Raw genomic sequence first — 22,343 nt, forward strand, 5'->3', positions numbered from 1 at the left:
GTTTAAATATAATTAGTTTAAATATAATTACATTCAATTTAATCCCAAAAAACACATAAATGGGTAAATTACCATTTTGCCTCTAACATTTACACTTTTTACAATTTAGTCCCTATTAGATAAAACACAAAATACACAAAATTTGTTCACCAAAATTTAATTTCACAATTTAACTCTAATTACTCAATTTCACCAAAATTTCCAATACAAAACATATTAATCTAAAATATATCTTTCATTATTCATCATCAAACATCACATAACACAAATGTTCATCAATGGAACAACTCAAAATATTCATCAAAATTAAAAATTCAAACATGGGTCGGATAGTATTCGAAACAACGATCTCAAAAACGTAAAAATTATTAAAAATCGAAGTAAAACATACCTTGAATTAAGCTTGATAATGACTGAATATCTCAAAGCTTTTAAACCCTATTTGCTTTTCTAATTTTCGACAATGAAGAATGAAAATAATGGCTTCAATTTGATTTATTATATCATATGTTAATTTAATTATTAGTTTACTATATTAACCTTTATTACAAAATATATAAACCTTATAATATAAGGTCATTTTTTACCATTATCACCCACTCACATAATAATGGGCTTTTTACCTATCAAGAACTCCATATTAACAAGACATTAGAAAATTAACACTTTTCACAATAACTAGCCAATTTTTCATTTTACGCGATTAAGTCATTTTTCTTTAATCGATCACTCAAACAAACAAAATTAAAACACAAAAATTTTACACAATTAAATTCACACATAATAAACACACAAAATAATATTAAAATATTTTTTTGACTCGGACTTGTGGTCCTGAAACCACTATGTCCGATTAGAGTCAAAATCTAGCTGTTACATGGTTGATTTGGTACACTCAGATTGCACATGTGTTACGTCCAATCTCATTGACTACATTTCTACCTCGATTCTATCCAAACGTTGACCACATGCAGTATGGTCACTTGAGTTGACCCTATCCTGGGGTTTCCACAAATAACGAGGTTGAGAATTAGTAATTTTGGCTTGATTCAAACTATTACCTGCTCCTTGGTTTCCTCCCCTTTTCAGATTCGAGTGATCTCTTCAGCAGGGGTTGTAGGTATTTGAATAAGGATTTCCAACCCTATTTCTTATATAGTTCACATCCTCAGTAGGATTGTTGATGTAGAGGAAGAGTGGTTTGCTTCTCCACACATAGACGATTTATTAGCATATTCAATACGGTTAAGTTTATCCACTAACTGTTGATACTTGTCATCCTCCTAGATTATTTTTACCGTAGCGGGTTTCTGGCCATATGTGAATCATTCAATAGGCCATTGACAAGAGTTTAATGTCATATTTTCAATTATTTCGTATGCATCCTTGTACATCCTGTTCATGACTGCTCCTTCTACTACTCCGTCTAGTCCTGATTTTGCATTCGCATCCAACCCATTGTAAAATACCTACAATCACATCCACTCAAGGAATATGTGGTGCAGGTATTTTTGAATCAATATTTTGAAACGCTCTCATGCCTCATAGAAACTTTCTCCTTCCATCTGTCTAAAGATAGTAGCCTCTCTTCTTAGTTGAACTGCTTTACTAACAGGGAAGAAATTTTGTAAGAACTTTCCAGCGAGCTCATTCGATGTCGTGATAGACCCTAATGCCTGCAAGTCTAACCAAGAAAAGACATTATTAATCAAAGAAAAGAGGAACAATCGAAGACGAATTGCGTTGTAAGTGACCCTGTTATACTTAAAAGTATCACAAAGTTGGAGAAACCGTTTTAAGTGTTGATTCGGGTCTTATGTCATTGTGCCCCTAAATTGTAGATTATTCTAGATCATCTGAGTCATTGTTGGCTTGATTTTAAAATTATTAGCTATGATAGCCGGCCTTGTTATGCTCTGTTACGAACCATGTGCACATTCACGAGTAGTTGTGGTAGTGCTGGTGGGTCTCCTAAAACGTTATCATTAGTGCTACCAAACAGCGGATTCTCGCGTGGTACATTACTTGCAGCAGATGGTGGTGGATCTTGTATTTGTTACTACTGCTACTATTGCTATCGGTGATTTTTTCGAATTATTCTTTTTGGATATTTGAGTGCTACTATGGGTGTTCCTTACTACGAGTCATACTAAACCCAGAAAGAGAAAATTAGTAACAATAAAGAAAATAAAATCGTATCTATCACCTAAAAATTTCCTAATTATTCTTTTTGGAGTGAAATAATTAAAATCAAAGTAGTGACGTTTCCTTCCCGGCAACGGCGCCAACAACTTGACCGCCTCCGAACGTACTAAGGTTTAGAATGTGAATACTACAATAAAAGATATAGCTATATGAGGCTGTATCCGCAAGTATACAAGTCTGAATGTAATATAGTTACAACGGAGTAGGTGAGTACTCCAAGGATCGTACCCAATGGAGGTGAGTGCTAGATCAATTCTAACTTAAACACTGAAAGATCTAATTAGTACTTTAGTTATAGTATGACAGTAAAATAAAAGAAGTTTTTAAGGTTTTTATAATAATAAAATAAAATAACGTAAAGAACTAAGATTTAAGAGATCAGAGAATAGAATAAATCAAATCTGAGTATCAGTGATTAGCTCGCTTCGGTAATCCCTATCAACTGTCACTTCGAGTTCCTTTTCAATCAAGTAGTCACTATCCCAATAGGATCTTCCGGTCTTCCACTCAAGTAACGAGTCAGCAAGGACTACTTATCTTCTGACCTCACAACCTACACCAGCTTAGGGTGAAGGTGTTTACGGATAGGTCATACCAATTTTGGGTTAATTTCCACCTTGATGACTTCCTAGGATTGTCAGGCCTAGGATTTAGGTTCTTGCTTTCCCAAACAACTGATCAATCGAGTAACCCTATAAAATAGTTAACAGATCATACCTTCACTCGCTATTCCCCCGTAGAAAGATTAGTTCCTTATGGTTTTCATAAACAATGTGGAATTGATGTAAAGAAAGAACATGATAAATGAATTGAATTATAGAGTTTAAGAAAATGTCTGATTTGTATTAAGAATGAAGTGAATCCACAAGTTTGATTGTCTTCACAAATCAAATCTCTCAAAATAAACATGAACAATTTGAAAGTAAATCTAAAACCTAAAAAGAGAAAAACTAAACTTGAATTTAAAAGAAGAAAACTAAGCTAAGTAATTGGTGTCTTTTACATGTGACAAAAGAGCCTATTTATAGATTTCAGGTGGCTGTCGTCCTAACCCTACATTAGCTGACGTTCTCGATCTTTAAGTTTAATTGTGCAGACAAAAATGTCCACTGGCTCGTGTTTAATTTTTGTCCAAAGTCAATGTCGTGACACACCAGAACCTATGTCGTGACATAAAAGTTAGAGTACTCCTCTTGGGATATCTCAAGGGCATGTAGCGACACCCTTAGGCTGTGTCATGACATCAAAGGCAGACTCGTGATTTCTCCACTTTGCTCCCTATGTTGCGTCATGGAGTATTCCGTGTTGTGACATAGTGACCAGAATCTATTTAACACGCCTTCTAATGGTCTCCTGCACACTTACAAAGGTCATTAGCTCACCCTTAGGCCTCATTCAGCCCCTAAGGTCAGTAAAAGACTAAATTTGCACATTTTATTAACTTTAGGATAACTTACAAAAACATAATTAAAACCTAATGAAAATACTTTCTTTCAAGCTCCTAAAGTGCGAAAATTAGTTTCATCTGCTATACCAAATTACGGCAGACCAGATACACGGGAAATAATGCTCAGACGAGATAATTGTTGGGATATTTCCCATTACACGATGCTTCTCACACAAGCTGACGAGAATCCACAAAAAATGTTAGATTCCAGCCATCGATATGATATCCACCACCGGTACATAGTACCTAGAAATATATCATCGACACAAAGTGCTTGGAAACTATAACACTAGTACATAGTACTTGGAAACTGTAATCACCGGTATATAGTACCTGGAAACTAAAATCACCAGCACCTAGTGCCTGGAACACCCTAATAACATGTTATTTGTATCCTAGCTATTCATTGAGTTCACACCAACCTTAACTTGTATACCTTTATCTTTTCATCATTATAACCATATACCATGTTCAACTTGATTACAAACATTCCATAGAATAACATGTTTCATGTGAAATAAGTACTATCACCAAGCTTTACTACCCAGGCCTTTGTTTCCATATTCAAGCTACCTCAATTAACTATGGTCATTATTTACACTTACATAAACACCTATATGATTAGAATTAAAAACATCAATAATTATAACAAATCCAATACAAGCTTACCTAAATGTAGTAGCTACCAACATCTCGACGAAGACTACCCGACAACTTTTCCTTTCCCGCGATTATTAATCGATTAAACCGTTTCTTGATCTATATATAATAATTTAGCTCAATTAACCAATTCAAATACCTTAAAATACTTAAATTCATGTATTTGACCCTTTATCAACATTTTACACTTTTCTCCTAAACTTTTACCTTTTATTCAATTTAGTCCTTAAACTCGAAACTTACACAATTATCACAATTAAGCCAAAAATCATGCTACCGAATTTTAAGTTATTCATCTACAGCCAATAATTATATAAGTTTCACAAGAATTTCATGTTAAATTTATTATTTTATCAATTTAGTCTCTAGACTTAAAACTAACAAAAATCACTTTACAAAATAGAGGAATTTAACAACCAAACTTATAAATATTTCATTCAACTTCATAAAAACTGAAAAAACATCAATAAAAAATAACAAAACCTTTAACAATTTTACGAATTAGTGCCTAGGTTAACTAGATTAAGCTATAACGATTTCAAAAACATAAAAATTTCTAAAAACGGGATTGAAATCAACTTACATGCAAAGAGTTTTGTTGGCCAAACTTAAGGAAGCTTAACAATGGTGTTTTTGAAGGTTGGTTTTGGTGATGAAACACCAAATGAAAAAGATAATAAGTTTATTTCATATTTTTACTTTTATTATTATTATTTTAAATTTAATAATATATAAAATACAACAAAAATGTCCACTAACCATCCCATATTTAATTATGGTTTAATTAGAACATAAAATCTCCCACTTTTACTATTAAAGTAATTTAATTAATAAAAATCAATACCGATTAACTTTTATAACTTTTATAATTTAGTCATTTCTCGTTAATTAACTATCAAATCAGCAAAATTTCCAGACCAAATTTCAATTACCTATATAAAAAATCCGTAAATATTTAATAATATTTACGGGCTCAGTTTACAGAAATGAGGTCCCGACTCATTATTTTCCAAAACCTCTTGACCTTAGGGTCAAACCACTTGACTTTAGCTAACTGTCCAATTAACAAAACTTACCACTTGATAATTTTAATAAAACACTATAATTAACTCGTGAATATTAATAAATACTATTTACGGACTCACTCGTTGAAATTGTGGTCCCGAAACCACTTTTTCCAACATTACAAAAAAATGGGTTGTTACACCACAAGTTTGTCGATAAATATTTGTGAAAAATCTTTTTACTCTTCAATGGCAATAACCACGTAATCAAATCTTTCCATTACTCTAATGCCATCGAAAGTTTCACCATTTCATTTCATTTACCACTGCTTTTACTCGGGTGACATAATCATCAATTCTTTCTAGAATTTTCATTTTTAACATCTTAAATTTGACTATGAGTGTTTGTAAATGTGCCATTTTAGCCTTTTTGGCTCCTTGAAGGGATTTTTGCAAAATTCCTCAAGCTTCCTTTGATGTTTTTGCATCTGAATTTTTTTTCAAAGGTTAATTCGTCACCTCATTGAAAAATAAAGAACAACGCCATCTTATCCTTTTTAGAAGCTTCATTCAATGCTTGTTTCTCTTCGTTTGTCAAAACCACTTCGACAACTACATTTTCAGGCTCAACTTATCCTTCTTTGACAATATCCCAACAATCTTGAGAGTCGAAGAAAGCCTTAATTTGGATGCTCCAATTACCATAATTTGTCTTTGTTAATTTTGAGATATGCGGCTGAATCATGTTTACTATTGTGATGTTGACACAAACCAAGATCTAATACCATGTGTTGGAAGCATAGTGAGTTATAAGCCAAAATAATTTCATTACATACAAATATTGCACAATAAAAATGCAAATAAATTTTCTCTCTCAATAGTAGTTGTTGCTAGTTTTCTATCACACACATGCCTACTATTTTTTTCTCTCGACACTCACACACATGCCTACACTAATATATGAAACAAATATATATAAGCATAGTTAACCGCCTAAGAAACCTCTAGTACTTCTTATCGCATTAATACAATCTTATCTTTTAATCTTCCTAAAGTTTCAGTCATGCATGTATTTTTCATGCTTCTCTATTTGCTTAATCTTCAAGTCATTATTTATTGTCATCATTTCAATCTTAAAGATAATTGTTATGTTTCTATTTGCATGCTAGTTTCTTGAATCTTCAAGAACCTTATAGATTAATCTTGCCAACTCATCATCTCCATGTTTAGCCGACTTTGCCTTGATATTTTTGACTTGTTAAAGTCAGTTCAAATCTAACACCGATGGAGAAATGATGGAATAAAAAACCATTGTAACAACCAAAACCCGTTCTTCGAGTCCGGGTCCAGGATGATACAAATTGTAAATAAATGACTAACATTATTTAAAATTTGTTTCTAGCCATTTAACTAAACACAATAATCTATACTAACACATACACCTCTTAAAATTTCTACTTAAAAACTTCGTTTACAAATTTGACTGTAACACTCAAGAAAATTTGTGGCTAAACTAAAACTCCGAGGCATAACCTCTGGGTTTTAGAAAAAACTCGATTTGAAAATGGCTTTTTTGCACAACGAAAAATTAAAATTTTGAAAATTGACCTGATTTGTGATATTTATAGATATAAACCTTAATCGAATTTGTACTTGTGTTTTCGGCTTAGCAAACATTTGTTGTTCCCAACTTTCAACCAAACGATCTTCTTCACTATTCTCATACCACGAATTGCTTCGAGTGTGGGTTTGAACCAATTGAGTTGAAAAATATAACTAGAAAAAGTTTTCTCGCCTTTTGGGGTGAAAACGAAAATTCTCTTTTCTTAATAGAACCCGAAAAATTTGTTATTTTAGAAAAATATATGTAATAGCTCTACAGGTTCCATCTATTTATAGGAAGAGAAGGTAGAACCATTGTTGAGTTGTAGTGGGTTATTTCAAATAGAAAAACATTCTACTTAGAATAGGACTAGGTTGGACGACGCACCTTAGTATTCCTACTAAGGTTGTCGCCCCCTTTATGTCCATGAGGGGTTTTTGGGCTCTCTCACATCGGGTTCAATTACGAGTACTTCTTGGGCTTTTTTGATCTAGTACTCTGTAATGTGATCCAACCTAATTCAGTTTTTCTATTTCCCAGAATAAACATTAATATTTATATATAAAACAATTTTATCATCCTTATTTTACCCTTAGCGAAATTTTAACGATTTTATCCTTGGTAAAATTTTGATGATTTTTCCCCTAGTAAAATTTCGAGAAAATATGTTCAATATTTCACAACTCAATATGTTCACTATGACCGAATGGTTTATTTTCATTTTCAAGCTTCAAAACAATCCAAAAACATAAACTTATTCTTCCTACCATTTTTTAAGTAATCCATTTAGGATTGCAAATGAATCATTTACATTTCCATTTTCATTTTCATTTCCATTTCCGTTTTCATTTTCATTTCCATTTCCATTTTCATTTCCATATCTAATTTTGGAAACTTATATTCATTTCCAAATGATTCTATTTCTCTATTTTAGATAAAACCATAACTATTCTTGAGTGTTTCCCACTTCTCTTTTCCTATTCATTTAGTTCATTTCTATTCAAACATGCAATTCATTTCTAGTTTCAATGAGCTAGTGGAGGGACCGATTGGATATATTTAGTTAAGGCTCAAATGATTTATAATTAAGTTCTGCCTTTTCATCTATTAGTTATAAACTTATTTAGTCAAGAAGTCATTTTATTATAGTATTGTGACTAAGCTCTCCCCAACGACATACCATTACTAAAGCAACTACTCAATGCTCATCCAATGACCTTGTCATAAGTGTGTTACTCTCATACGATATCATTGATATCTTTGGGATAATATTTGTTCTCCCAATATGATCTTATTTTATCTCATGGTAACCATTACATCTTCATTCATGAAAAGTCAATCATTATCAAATAGTGATAGTGATCAAGTCATCCATCACAAAGACGAATGACCTGTGGCCATGTTTAGTTTTCACCAACCATGTAATGCCTATGAGAGAAAATCATTTACCTATGTCTCGAGCTATGAATTTCACTACTGTGAATGACACTACATACTGCAGAAATTATACACCTAATGCACCCACGTTCGGTTCCTCATATATTTGAACTCAGGCTTTTACTTACATCAAAGTGTACGAGTCACGCATACATAGTCCACCATCCACTTAGGATTAGATATGTCACATTATGAACATCACAAGTGAATAAATCCATAAACAGATTCAAGATCTATGCCTTTATCTTCTAAGTCATTTGTTTCGATGCCTAAGACAAGGCATTTCCCCAATTAGACTTGATAGCTAACATATTAGTCTTTCAATCGATTTTCTCATTTGCCCCACTGCCTATCCGCCACAGCAGACCATCATCAAACACATCCCTGGCACTACAAATGCTCATCCAGGTAAAGGAAGGGTAAGACCCTACTTTAGCTGAAAAAATCAGATGATGGAAAGTAACGAGCTTTAAAAACTTTTGAAAGGAGACAATCAGGCTGAGTAAAAATTCGCCATACTTGCTTGGCTAAAAGTATATTAATGACTTTCCCAAGTTAATTTTTTGCCCCGAGACCAACTCATACTCCTTTAAGATGTTGCGAATCGAGCAAGCACCCTCAACTGAAGCGTCACCAAAGATGAAGCAGTCATCAGCAAACAATAAATGAGTTATCATAAACTTCCTTCTACCAATCGGAGCTCCCTTTGGCTCATTTTTAATCTTAGCCTCCCTCAACAAACAGGAAAGCCCTTCAGCACAAAGGAGGAAGAGATAGGGACTAAAAGGATCCCCTTGCCGTAAGCTTCTAAACGAAATAAAACTCTTACTAACATCGCCATTAATGCCCACCGTATAAGTGACCGAGCAGATACAACGCATGATAAGGACCAACCAATCCTGATGAAAACCCAATCTGGATAACATTCCGGCCAAAAAATCCAATTCCACCCGATCATAAGCTTTGCTAAGATCAAGCTTAAGTGCAAAATTCCCCTGTTTACCCTTCTTCTTCATATTTAGAGAGTGAATAACCTCATAGGCGATAAGGGAATTATCTAAAATTTGCCTTCCAAGAATAAAAGCACCTTGAGCTTCGTCAACACAAGAGCCTAGAAAAGGGCTCATACGAGCAACGATAACTATAGCAATGATCTTGTAGAGAACATTACATGAGCTAATAGGGTGAAATTGAGAAAGATCCTTAGGCTTATCAATTTTAGGGATAAGAACAATATGAGTTCTATTAATCTCGCCGATCTCCCTTTTACCGTTCAAAACATCCAAACAGAAATTAGAAACCTCATCACCAACAATATGCCAGTACCGCTGGAAAAACAGTGCTAGAAAACCATCAGATCCTGGGGATTTCAGTGGTGCCATAGACTTAACTGCTAGCCAAATATCATCTTTTGTGAACGGTTGGAGGAGCTTTTCATTCATATTCCTAGTAATCCGTTTTTCAACAAGGCCAAGTACTCTATCATCACCTCCCGAGGCAGAGGCTGTAAAGAGGTTTTCAAAATACTTCACAGTAACTCTCATCATATCTTCTGTACCCGTAACCCACTGGCCAGAATCATCCTCTAACCCAAGAATTCGATTGCGATTGTGACGGGCCACAAACACCCTATGAAAAAAGGAAGAATTCCTATCGCCATACTGAAACCAGTTGAGTCGAGCATGCTGAGCCCAAAAAACCTCCTATTTATCTGCTTCAAAATTCAACCCAAGTTGCACCTCCAAAATTTCTCCCAAAATTTCATCTGTTGGATCTTGTTCCAACAGTACAGAAAGTCTTTTTTCCAATTCCAACTAATGACCCTTCTATTCATGAAAACGGATATGGCTCCAATTTTGGAAAAAATGTCCCAAATGCGTTAGCTTAGACGGTAGGCTACCATGATGACCAGTCCACCTCCGCTGAACTACTTCCTCAAAAGAATCATCCAAACACCATTTAGCTTCAAAACGAAAGAGAAGAGCCAAACGATTCTCCTTATGACGCATCTTACCCATAGTATTCAGCAATAGCGGGTAATGATCAGAAAATGAGTGGCTCAAATGTTCCAAAGAAAAATCCAAAAAATGATGCAGCCAATTAGGAGTAGCAACACCTCTATCCAATCGTTCTCGCAAATTTGAAGATAAAAACCACCCCCGTTCCCAAGTAAACCATCTACTAGTATAACTGACATCATAAAGTAAACAATCTTCCAAAGTAGATCGAAACTCAGCCATTTGACGTGCTGACTTAAGGCGTCCACCTTTTTTCTCAAATGAGCTTAAGATTTCGTTGAAGTCGCCAATCACCAACCAACGCATAGACTGATCATGCCCCAAATTAAGTAAAAGATCCCAAGAAGCCCATCTATAACGTTCGTCAAGGCTGCCATAAAAGCCCGTAAGCCTCCATTCAACTCCATTATCAGGGTCAAGAATTATTTCATCCACATGAGAGGATGAATAACTTCTGATTGAAACAAGGTCATTACCATTCCAACCCAACGACAAGCCTCCCCTCGAACCCACTGCCCCAATATCAATCCCATTATAATAACCACACTTCAAACGCACCATTTCCATTCTTTTCGAACTAAGTTTTGTTTCAATAAGAAACAAAATACGGGGATTCAGGACTTGTAATTTATTACGGAGCCTATTCACCATCCGAGGTCTTCCTAAACCACGGACATTCCAACTTAGCAACTTCATGGCACTCGGCTGCTCTGCCCAACAGAGCCAACTGATAAATCATTTACTATATTATTAGTAATCCTACACTGTCGTTTTTCCCCTCAGAAGCATGAAGCGGATCATTTTCATCATTTAAATTCAAATCCATGGGCCCTTGGCCCACCATCATCTCATTAATTGACCGATTTGCCCCATCTGATCGAATATTCAAACCAGTTTTTCCCACAGCACAATCAACTCCCCCTGGAGTAAAATTAGGATGTTTATGAAAATGGTCTCAATCATTCCTACAGAAAGTCCTTGAAACTTCCAAACTTCCAGAAAAATCGCCTTGAACTTCCCCTCTTTTCTTATCTATTTACTATCGACCCCACCAACCTCTCGAAGCCACCGACTAGTAGAGACAGAGTGCCACCTCGCCACCGCACGAATGGATAAATCCCAGCCAAAAACTATATTCTCTGGATCAATCCTAGTTCGAATCGGGCAAAAACTCTCCCCATGCCCAAGTTTCCCACACATAAAACAAAAAATACTTAACTTTTCATACTGAAATCGAGCATAAAAAATCCTGTCAGAACCAACCATTACTTTCTTTTTACGTTTTAAAGGGATAGTCACATTTAATTGGACTCAAATGCGCATAAAAGAATGAGAATTTACTGACCGAGCAGATGTATCGTATTCCAGAAACTGGCCTAAAAACTCTCCAAACTGTTTAGCCATTTGCTCCCACACCAACCCTGGAGGGAGATCATGGACTTGTACCCAAAACTCGGTAAAAATTAAAGGAACAAGTGAAAGATTTTCGTCGGGCTGGATCCTGTGAAGTAAGAGCAAGTGATTGTTAAAAAACCATGGCGTTTCTGCAAGAACTCTTCGAATATCCACCTCATGAAAAAATTGAAAAAGAAAACGTCTTTCTCCCAGATCTGAAATATAGATGCCTCCAATCGGGTGCCATAAATCAACCATAATATTACGAAGCGAAGGAAAATGAACAATACTATCTGTCAAACAGCATCCTACCAAACATATATGCAGATTCTGATAAAAAATCACCGCATGCTCCTGAAAAGCCTCTTCTTCCTCATCTGCCAGCGCTAGATTCGCCAAATCGTCCTCTATAAACCCAAAAATAAAGCAAAACAGAACCACTAACAGTCCCACAGAAAGAAAACACTGAAAAAAAACCCCTCAAAACCAAAAGAAAATAGACGTGCCAAAAGGCAGACGAAAACCATGCCAAATGGCAGTCCCTAATTAATAGTTAAATAAAGTATAAAAGATAAATGAAAATGAAAACATTTTTTGTGGTCATCTTCTCCCATTCACGAAATGAAAGAAAAACAAAGGGTTTCAAGTTTTCAAATTCTATTTCATTCAATTGGAAAGTGATTTCAAGCCTGTTTCTTGTAATTTTTATATTTTTGAGATCCCGGAAGCTTGATTTAGCTAACCTGGGTACAAATTTGTAAAATTGTTAAATTTTCAAAAGTTTCCATTTATAATTTCTTGAAGCTTTTGATATCAGATTGATAGGTTTTAAGTTTAAAAGTGAAAAAGAGTTATTTTGTAAAGTAAAATTGTTAATTTTGGTAAAAAGGACTAAAGTGTAAAATTTGTAAATAGGAGTGTGAAATTTCTATGATGATAGATATTAGAGATTCATGGAAGGATATATTTGAGATTGGTTTCAAAATCGAAGCTCAAACGTGAAAGTTATGACAATTTTGGTTATAGTGACTAAAATTGAATAAAATGTGAAATTTTAGAGAACTTTTGTAAAATGAACCTTAAAATGTCATATGCATACAATTAGATATTATAAGGTATTTTAGATTGATATTTGAGTTGAATTATCGTATAGATCATAATTTAAATCAACTGGAGGATAATCGCGAAAAAATAAAAATTACAGATTTGACCCTAATAATTTATTTGTTGCTATTTTTGTCGAGTAAGTTCATATGGAACTTACTAAGTTATTTTATACTATGATTGAGTTATATTTAATGTCTATTAGTTCAGATTAATTGTAATTTTGATAATTTTTGCATTTAATGGGCTAAATCGTAAAATATGAAATGTATGACAAATAGGAATACATATGCGAAAACGAATGGATGTGAACTGTTGCTTAATTGAATGATATGTATATGATGGTGTTTTAAAGTTTGGAATGGTAACTGTAATCAGGTGAATTAGTAAATGTTTTAGGGTCCAAAAAGAATCGAGTGTTTGATTAGGAATTCCATGATCAATGGCTTGAGATCCAACATATGTTGCAAATTCTCTGAAACTTGTGTGAGCAACATCGACTCATTGATTATCAATAGCTTGAGATCCAAAACGTGTTGTGAGTTCTCTAAAGCTTGTGTGAGCAACATCAAATTTTCCTTTACCGATGGCTTAAGATTCGGCAAGTGTTACAGGTTTTCTGAAGTTTGTGTGAGCAGTAGGGGTGAGCAAAATTAGATTTGACTCGAAAAAATCAAAATATAGTTAGAATTTTTAATTATTCGAATCAATTTAATCGAATCAACTCGAATTTTTCTCGAATTTTGACTTCAAGTCGAGCTAAGTTTTCAAATTTGAATAATTCAAATAATCTAAATAAACTGAATATCAAATTATATTATTTTAAATTTTAAATTTATATTATTATTTAATTTAGGTCTTTTACATTTTTACCCCTTCTACTTCCTCTTAAAAAAAACCCAGTTACTTTTCCGACCCCCCCCCCCCCAAAATGTTTGCCCTACCCTCACCCTTTACCCCAAAATCTAGAAAATCCCTAAAGTAAACCATCTTCCTCTTCATCACTCATCAGTTTCTGAAAATTGAAATCCCTCTCCCGTTCAGCCGTCCCTCACCCATCTCCGGTTAAACCATCCTTCTTCGTCATTTTATGGAACTTTCCTGAAAATTGTTTGTTCATTAGTTTTTGCTTGCTCGGCGTCGCATCGAAACAACTCAAGTTCAGGTTTTTCTGTTTTCTTTTTCCGGTAATTTTGTTCTTAATGATATTTTAATCCAAAACCTTTTTCATTTAAAATTTTTTTAGTGAAAAATATTTTGGATATAGTGTAAAATGGTATTGAGTCTGAAGAATATACATGCGTGGTGGATTTGAAATATTAAGGGAAAAACCCAAATCTTTGCACCCATAAAGCAAGATATTTGCAATTGTGGTGTTTGGTTTGTTCATGAGAACAGTATCATAGTTTTTCATCATTTCTTTTAAGGAGTTAGTTGATGATACAACTAAGGTTGGATTTTGACCTAATTTCAGAAACATTAATGACCTATATTTGAGTGAAAGGTTCTGAAAGGATCGATGGGGGAGTTTCACAAGTTTAAAAAGGTGGCCAATGATTGGTAACTTTGGGGAAGAATGAGTTAAATTATGTAATTTGTGTTTTGGTAGTTTAAGCCAAAGTAAAAAAAAAAAAAACGAGAGAAAGAAAATAAAGAGTATGAAAGAGAGAAACAATGGGTTGTAAAGTTTAATTTCATTGATGAGCTCTATTAATGGTGGTATCTCCAATCTTTTGCAGATTAAATTATGAACTAAATAAGAAAAACTCATATTGAGCATTTTTATTTATTTTCTTATTTTTTTTGCAATATAAAATTCCATCAATTGAGCATGACTTCGATATTTTTAGATTTTTTATTTGTTTCAAGTGGAGTCAGGGTTAACCTGAAAGCAAGAGTTAAAGTATCAATTCTATCTTAAATGGTGCATGTTAAAACAATCTAGCAAACATAAACATTTGATGTTTGTGATGGGTGTCAGTTAAAGCTTCAATTCTATCTTTAATGGTGCATTTTCTTTTAATTATTATTTAAGAATTTTATTTTTATCGACAAGTTGGATTTAGAGAGATGTTACCATTACTACGAATCAGTTTTGGGATAAAGGAATTTGGTTTTCAACAATTATTTGGACTGTTGCATATTTTTAATTTCTTGGAGTGGTAGCAGTGTATTGAGAAATGCATTGGTTCCCCCCGAAATGAAGTTGAATTTGTAGTTTGAAGTGACAAATTGATGCATATTACTCTACCCTTAGTCATAGTGAAAGCTTGAATTAAGGTTTTTAAGGTCGACAGACATGATTAAGCTTTTATTCAAACAAATATATTCGATTCGATTCGAATTTCATTTCACTCGACTCGATTTGAGAAAATTTTAAATCGAGTTAGGATGATAAAATAGAATTCGTCAACTTGATTAACTCAGAATTTTTTCATTCGATTCGATTCCAACGAACATTCACCCCTAATGAGTAGCATTGAGTAAAGCTTGTATAGTAACCCTGATCTGAAACTTGTGTGAGCAGCCGAAATATGAAAACAATAGCTAAACGAAAATGAAATGGTTGAAAATATTGAATATGAAATTAATGGTTAAGTTTACAAAATGGGCAAAGTTGAATCGCATGATAATAACGATATGGTAGTACTTGCTTATGAATTGAGAATTATAATCTTGTAGTATTAATGAACTAATCTCTTAGTCGTCTTTTGAAATTATATATGTCATGCTATGCTCAAATGCGTTTCAATTACTTAAACTAATTGTAGTGTCAAGGTAAGTTAAGTTGATTTTCATATGGACTTACTAAGCATTTTTTATGCTTAACCGTTGATTTCTTTTCTCCCTGTAGATTGATAATTGCTGAACGTGTTGGTCAAATCAACTTGAGAATCACGCTATCCTACTTTTGACTTGATAGTCCTTTGATCATTTTTAGTTCGTTTATATGGCATGTACGTAGGTGTTTATCTAAGTATTACTTGTGAATGATGATTGGTTTAATTCTAATTTAATACTTGATCTTGTAAAGTTATTATGCATATATGCAATAGTACATGTCTTGGTAAATTTTAGTGAGCTTAATGATGGTATTAGATGATTTATAACCTTGTTAGTAAGTTTGGTATACTTTGTTGTGAAATGGTGTCAAATTGTGGCATATTGGTTTAGTTTATATTAGGAATGTATGAATGAATGTTCGGTGTGTGTTTTGAATTGGTTTTATACAGGTTTTGTCTGTGTTTATATGTACTAAGTGAGTACAATTTGGTTTAGGCATGAATAGGATACCAAAATTGGAGATTTTTTTACCATTTTTGCCTTTGGGTGTTGATACCTTAGGAAGGGTATCGATACTTTAACAAATTTTCTTAATTTCTAAAACTTCGAATACAAAAACGATATTGATACCGGACTAAAGTATCAGTACTCTATATCAAAGTACTGACACTTTACAAGGGTATCGATACACTGGATTTTGCCTTATTTTTGCAAAAAGAAACAAATGCGCAAATTTGTATCGATACTAGAATAAGTATCGGTACTTTATAAAGGAAGTATCGGTACCATATTTTAGGTATCGATACTATTGAGTTTTTATATATTTTTGTAAAATATCAAAGTTAAAAATGGAATCAGTACTTCTTATGAAAACTTTAAAAATTTTACATTTTGGTCCTTTTTCATGTTTTGTTTAGCAAATGAGCTTTTGTAAGCTCGATCAAGTCCCGGAAAACATCGTATGACGTATTTATGATATGTTATGATTAAGAATGTTTGTTTTATGGTATAATTTGATTATTAAATGTTGCAACTGTTCTGGTAATGACGTAGCATTTCATAACTCGGACCCGACGATCAGATGCTTAAAAAATCATATGAATTATATAAATTTTGATTTGGTGTAATTATGTATATAAAATTTTAGTTGTGGACTTTGATTTTGATTTAAAGAAATAAATATATCTATTTATTTTTATATTAAATTAATATATTTATTTTTCTAATTGTTTGCATTTAAATGGTGCTATGTTGATAATATTCTTAGCAGGTTGTAAAAATTAAATCAAAGTAAAATTCCATGAATACAAAATTAAAGTTCTTTGGGTAGTTTTGCTATTTATCTAAAAAGAATTAAGGTTTAATTCACGGTTTGGCCCTTAAAAGTATACTCGTTTTCCCACTTTAGTACCTAAATTTTTTTTTTGTCCCAATTTGGTATCTAAAATATCAATCATTTCCCAATTTGGTACTTAAAGTATACTTCTATTATGTTTTTGAGTCCATTTTTTATAGATATTAAAAAAATTGATAGCCAATCACAAAGTACCACATGACAACTTTAAGTAAAAAAACAAAGATTTTCTTTTATTAAATGTATATACACATCAAAAAAATATGAAAATGGAAATAAATATATAAAAAATTTAGAAATATATAATTTAGAAAAAAATATAAATTCTAAAGAAAATTAAAAATAAATTTTAAAAAATTCGATGATTGAAAAGAAATTAGTTGGAATTAATAATATTACTATAAAAATGTAAAAAATTATTTTAAAAAATTTAAATTTTTTTATGAAATACTAAAAAGGTATTTAAATTTCAATGTTTATTTTGTAATTACTTGAAATTTAAATACTTTGTAAATTTTTATAACAATTTTCAATTTTTATATATTATTTTGACTTTTTAAAAATTATATTATATATTTTAAATTTTTTTAAAAAATTCAACTATTTTTATCTATTATATAATTTTTTACATTTTTAATCAATATAAAATATAATATTTAAAAAATATAAAAAGGACACATGACGTAATTTAATTGGTCAACGATTGCCCAACACCAGTCAACAATTGATCAACTCTGGTCAATGATTGGTCAAAGTCAACAATATTTTTCAATATCTAAATATTTAATTTTATATTTTTATATTTTTAATTTAAATTTAATATTTTTAATTTAAATAAATCTAATTGCCGCGTACCATTTTTTCATTGGTTAAAACAAGTCACGTGGCAGTTTTCAATTGGTCAAAGTGGCCTAACAAAATTTTTTTAACGACTGTTACAAAATGGACCAAAAGTACAAGAAATTGATATTTTAGGTACCAAATTAGAATAAAAAAAATTTGAAGTACCAAAGTGAAAAATTAAGTATATTTCAAGAGTCAAATCATGAATTAAGCCAAAAAATTAACTAGTACCTATTAACGAAAATCATCCATTAAACGATTTGACTCTTGATGGTGCTTTGGTAAATAATGGTATATATGTCAAATTAACAATAAAATAAAAATTTTAGAAGTGATTATAAAATTAATAAAAATACATAGGTACAAAACAAGTGTAAAAAATAAAAAAAATTAATAATTTATAAAATAACTATAAAAATTAATAAAAGGCACACATGAAATTGTTCAAATGTAGATAAATCAAGACATAAGAATGTCCAAATCCATGTAACTAAACCAGACAACCCATAAAAAAAAGGTGCAAAATAGTGTTGCAATGCTTCTCCCCCTCAAAACGACATTGACCGGTCATGGAATTAGAGCTTTGATGGGTTGTTTCCTTTATTTACATGGATAAAAAAGGTACTTATGTTAAAAAAATTGATTTTCTTTTTTTATAAATGTAACGTCTTGAAATTAGGGGTTAGAAGGATTTAGGCTTGTTAATAAGGCAATGGTTTCGCGTAAATTTTTATATTTTTCTTTGCATTTTGAGAGCAAAATGAGTCTATCGATTTAGTGGTAAGGGGTGTGTTAGTTTACTTTGGATCTTGAGTTTGAGTCCTCCTATGTGTTAAAAGGAATTGATTTTATTCTAGTTTTGTTTTGTTTTAAAGTTTTAATTAATTAATTATATTTATTTGAAGATAGGAAGTTTTCCCAAAAACATTTCTTTCACGTTTTTTTCCATTATTCTTCACGTTCTTTTCTTGTTTTATTCTTACTTCTTTTGTTCCTACATTTTTGTTATTGTTCGTTGGTCAATGGTCGATTGTCCTTTTGTTTTCTGTCTAATTGGATGCTTAAATCGGGTAGGTTTTGTTTATTAGGATTAAGGAAAGATTTGTTTCTGTTTCTTGTACATTGTTTTAATTGAAATTCTTATAGTTTAGTTTGTATGTGGAGTTGAGTTTTCAGAACGATTTTGTGGAGGCAAATCGGTCAATTCTTGGTGCTTGAGATCTCGATTATCAGGTGTGTTTCTGAACTATTAGTGGCCATATGACCACTGTTTGGGATTTTATCGCTTTCCACACGGGCGTGTGCCTTAGACACACGGTCGTGTTCCTCAACCACATGGGCGTGTGAGTTAGCCACGTTATTGTGTCTACTCTGCTTCTTAAATTTTGTACAAGTGTACAATGAGTTACACGGGCTGGCCACACGACCATGTAACTCTGTCACATGGGCGTGTGTCTCAGCCACACGGCCATGTGCCTTTGCCACACGGCCATGTGTCACTCTCCGCACGACCTTGTAGACCCTCATACAGTTTGGACACTTCCACACAGCCGTGTGGCTGTGTTTTGCAAATTTTGTTCTTTGTTGAAAAATTGACTCGTTTTAGTTTCTGTGTAATCCGACCCTCATTAAAGCTTCTGTAATTGTATTTAGGACTCCGTTACAGCTTGGATTCATGTATGTATGTGTTCTCATGGGTGTTAGGTTTAGTTGGTCGAAAGGAAAGTATTGATGTGATGTGATATGATGAATGAGCTTGAGTTATTTTCTTGTCATCGCTACTTAATAAATGTATACTAGTATTATTGATTCTGAATTTGTTCGACTAAATATGAACCACTGCTTCTGTGAGTTTGTTAGTGATTTGGGTGCATTCCTACATTTGCATAAAAATCTGAGATTTTGGTTGTGAAGAGAAGGAAGACTGATTTGGTAGTTTAACTACAATATTTCTGTACAGCAGTTTACCGCGTAAAATTATGCAAATGTCAACTTAGCTGCACATTTTAATTCGAGAGGATTAGTTCCACATTTGTGGTGTGTAGGGTGGATGGGCTTTCTATAGCCTGAATGTGGTGTGCAGGGTGGACGAAGTGGTGTTCTGATGGTTAGGGGGGTTTCTAATTTGTTGCATTCATTTTCATATTTGAGTATAAGTCTGTCTGCAAGGATGGTAGCATAACTACATAGTAATTTGAGTAGTCCGACGTGATTAGGTAATTGGTGTTTTAAGAATAATATCATCATGTCATGTTTGGCAATGACACTGTTTGTATGCCTGATTACCGAATTGAGATTTTCATACTTTAACTCCAAGATCCCTTTTTAAGTATCTATTTTGGTACTCCGTCGTTTGCCTTCATTTCTATTTTGGTCTCACATTAAGCTCGTGTAGCTCATCCCCCTTAGTTTCCTATTTTTTCGGGTTAACTTGGAGTTTGGAGCTTGGATTTGGTAAACCGATGGTCTCGGAATTTAAAGAGTTTGGTTTGTTTTTAATGAAGTTTCTTAAAATTCAGCTTATTATTTTCAATTGATTTGTAAGTAAGATTATATAAACTGTGGCAGAGGTTTTGTTCTTTAAATTTCTCGTTGGATTTTGTGTTTTGGGTTTTGAACAAATTTTTCTGAAAACTTCATGCATGGTTTTTAATTAGTCTTTTTGCAACTATTCTAAAGCTCACACGATTGTCGAGAAATGACCTAAGGTTTTCTGTCAAAAAGTAAACAACATGTTTTCTGCTGCATCACTGGTTATGGATTTTGGTTGACGTCAGTTAAACACTATTTGCAAAGCATAGGTTTAGTTTTATTAAATTTAGTTAAGCATACAAAGGGATTGACTATTGAAGAGGATTTTGGAATTCAATAATGTGACCTCCGAGATTCGGCCGAAATTTCTAGGCCAGGTTTTGAGTTTAGGCCGAGTTTTGGGGTGTTACAATAAAAAATATATAAAAAAAATTATAATTAAATATTTTTAACAAAAAAATATGAAAAATCAAGATTCATCCTTTCATTTCTCATCATCAAAATTCATTTGGTAATTGTTCTTCATCAAATTCATCTCTTCATTTTCATAATCAAAGCCTTTTTCTTTTTTCTGTTTAAATTTTAAAAAGAAAAATTTTAGTTATTAGTTGATAATAAAGGAAAAGTAGTGTTGTGAAGTGGTGTGAAATGGAAATCGAATACCTCCTCAGCCCCTATAAGATGGAAATATAGAAACCCAATAATTTCATTAACTAATAAAATGTTTTCAATTAAAAAGAAGAGGGTTCATTTTCATCTGTTGTTCATGGTGTAGTAATACTTTGCAAACAAATGGCTCTAACGCAGAGCACCCAAGAGCAAGTCAAAAACCAGCTCCACCAATATCTGTTCAAATGAAAAACATATATTAATTAGGACCGACTTTCCCTTGAGTGGGTCATTCATGTAAATGAGAGTTTGCCCCTTTTTCTTTTCTTATGTAACAATCACGTGAAGGATATTTTACCAAAAATAAAAGCTTTTCAGTTTCGTCCAACTTGAGAAAATAAAAAGGAGATTTTAGTAGAGGAGAGAAAAGAAAAAGGAAGAGTTAGGGTGAGTTTGAATGGACAGTGCATTTACCTGCTATTAGTGTAAAAATAGAGGTGGCGGTGAGATCAGATACTGTAACGTGTGATAAAAATAAGCTAAATACATCGCACCACACCCCACCATCCATCCAAACCCACCCTTAGACAGGAATATCTGTCGAATGAGTGATTACGGCGGTGCAACACTTTGATCTAGTTGTTTACTTAAATGCTGTGGAAAAGAGAGTGAGATAATAAAAGAAGTATTTGTTTATTTGCATTTAAATATTTTTTAATTTCGAATTTTTTTCAATATGTATAGTAAAATAAAAAAGCGTGCCCCTTAATTTTTATGAAATACAAAATGTTCATTGAATGATAACTCGAATTTTCAAAGAATATTTGTACATTCTCTCTAGCTCAAACAAGTGAATTGAGATTTTATTTGTATTTTTCTGGATAGGCTAATAAATAAAAAGAAATAAAAGACAATACATCATTGAGATTCTCAATTTTTGAAGAGACTTTTTTCTTTTATTTATTTCAAATGAGTGAGGACAATAGGATGAATAACAAGAATTATGTGTTGTGAACTTTATATTATGCACCTCACTTAGATGCACTTTAGTTAGTTGCATAGAAGGGAATGAAAAAACAAAATATGAAAGATAATATAAAGAAAAAAAATTGAAAGGGGATTGGGTTCTATTTATATGGTAGTTGAGATGAGTCTTGGTTATTTTTATCCTTAAACTCCGATATTTTGTTAGCTTTTCAATCAACTATTTTAATGTTTTAATTAAATAGGCAAAACATTTTTTGTTTTTAAGGTCGATTTATAACTGGACTAAAAACCATAATATTTGGATATTTTAGGCACTTAATGGAATAAAAAATTAAAATATTAAAAAAAATTGTGTATACTT

The 22,343-nt window shown here is 32.5% G+C and overlaps 1 long non-coding RNA gene and 1 other non-coding gene across 2 annotated transcripts; both read left to right on the forward strand.

Moving 5' to 3' along the window:
- The first annotated feature begins 1,491 nt into the window (after positions 1-1,491).
- Positions 1,492-1,596, forward strand: LOC121216488 (small nucleolar RNA R71). Its single transcript, XR_005912669.1, has one exon. It is a non-coding gene; the product is annotated as a small nucleolar RNA R71 (small nucleolar RNA).
- A 12,177-nt stretch (positions 1,597-13,773) lies between these two features.
- On the forward strand, positions 13,774-15,983 carry LOC107899566 (uncharacterized). Its single transcript, XR_001684728.2, has 2 exons — positions 13,774-14,038; positions 15,728-15,983. It is a non-coding gene; the product is annotated as an uncharacterized lncRNA (long non-coding RNA).
- Positions 15,984-22,343: the final 6,360 nt, after the last annotated feature.

The sequence above is a fragment of the Gossypium hirsutum genome, chromosome D04, assembly GCF_007990345.1.
Source record: "Gossypium hirsutum isolate 1008001.06 chromosome D04, Gossypium_hirsutum_v2.1, whole genome shotgun sequence".
Taxonomy (NCBI): Eukaryota; Viridiplantae; Streptophyta; class Magnoliopsida; order Malvales; family Malvaceae; genus Gossypium; species Gossypium hirsutum.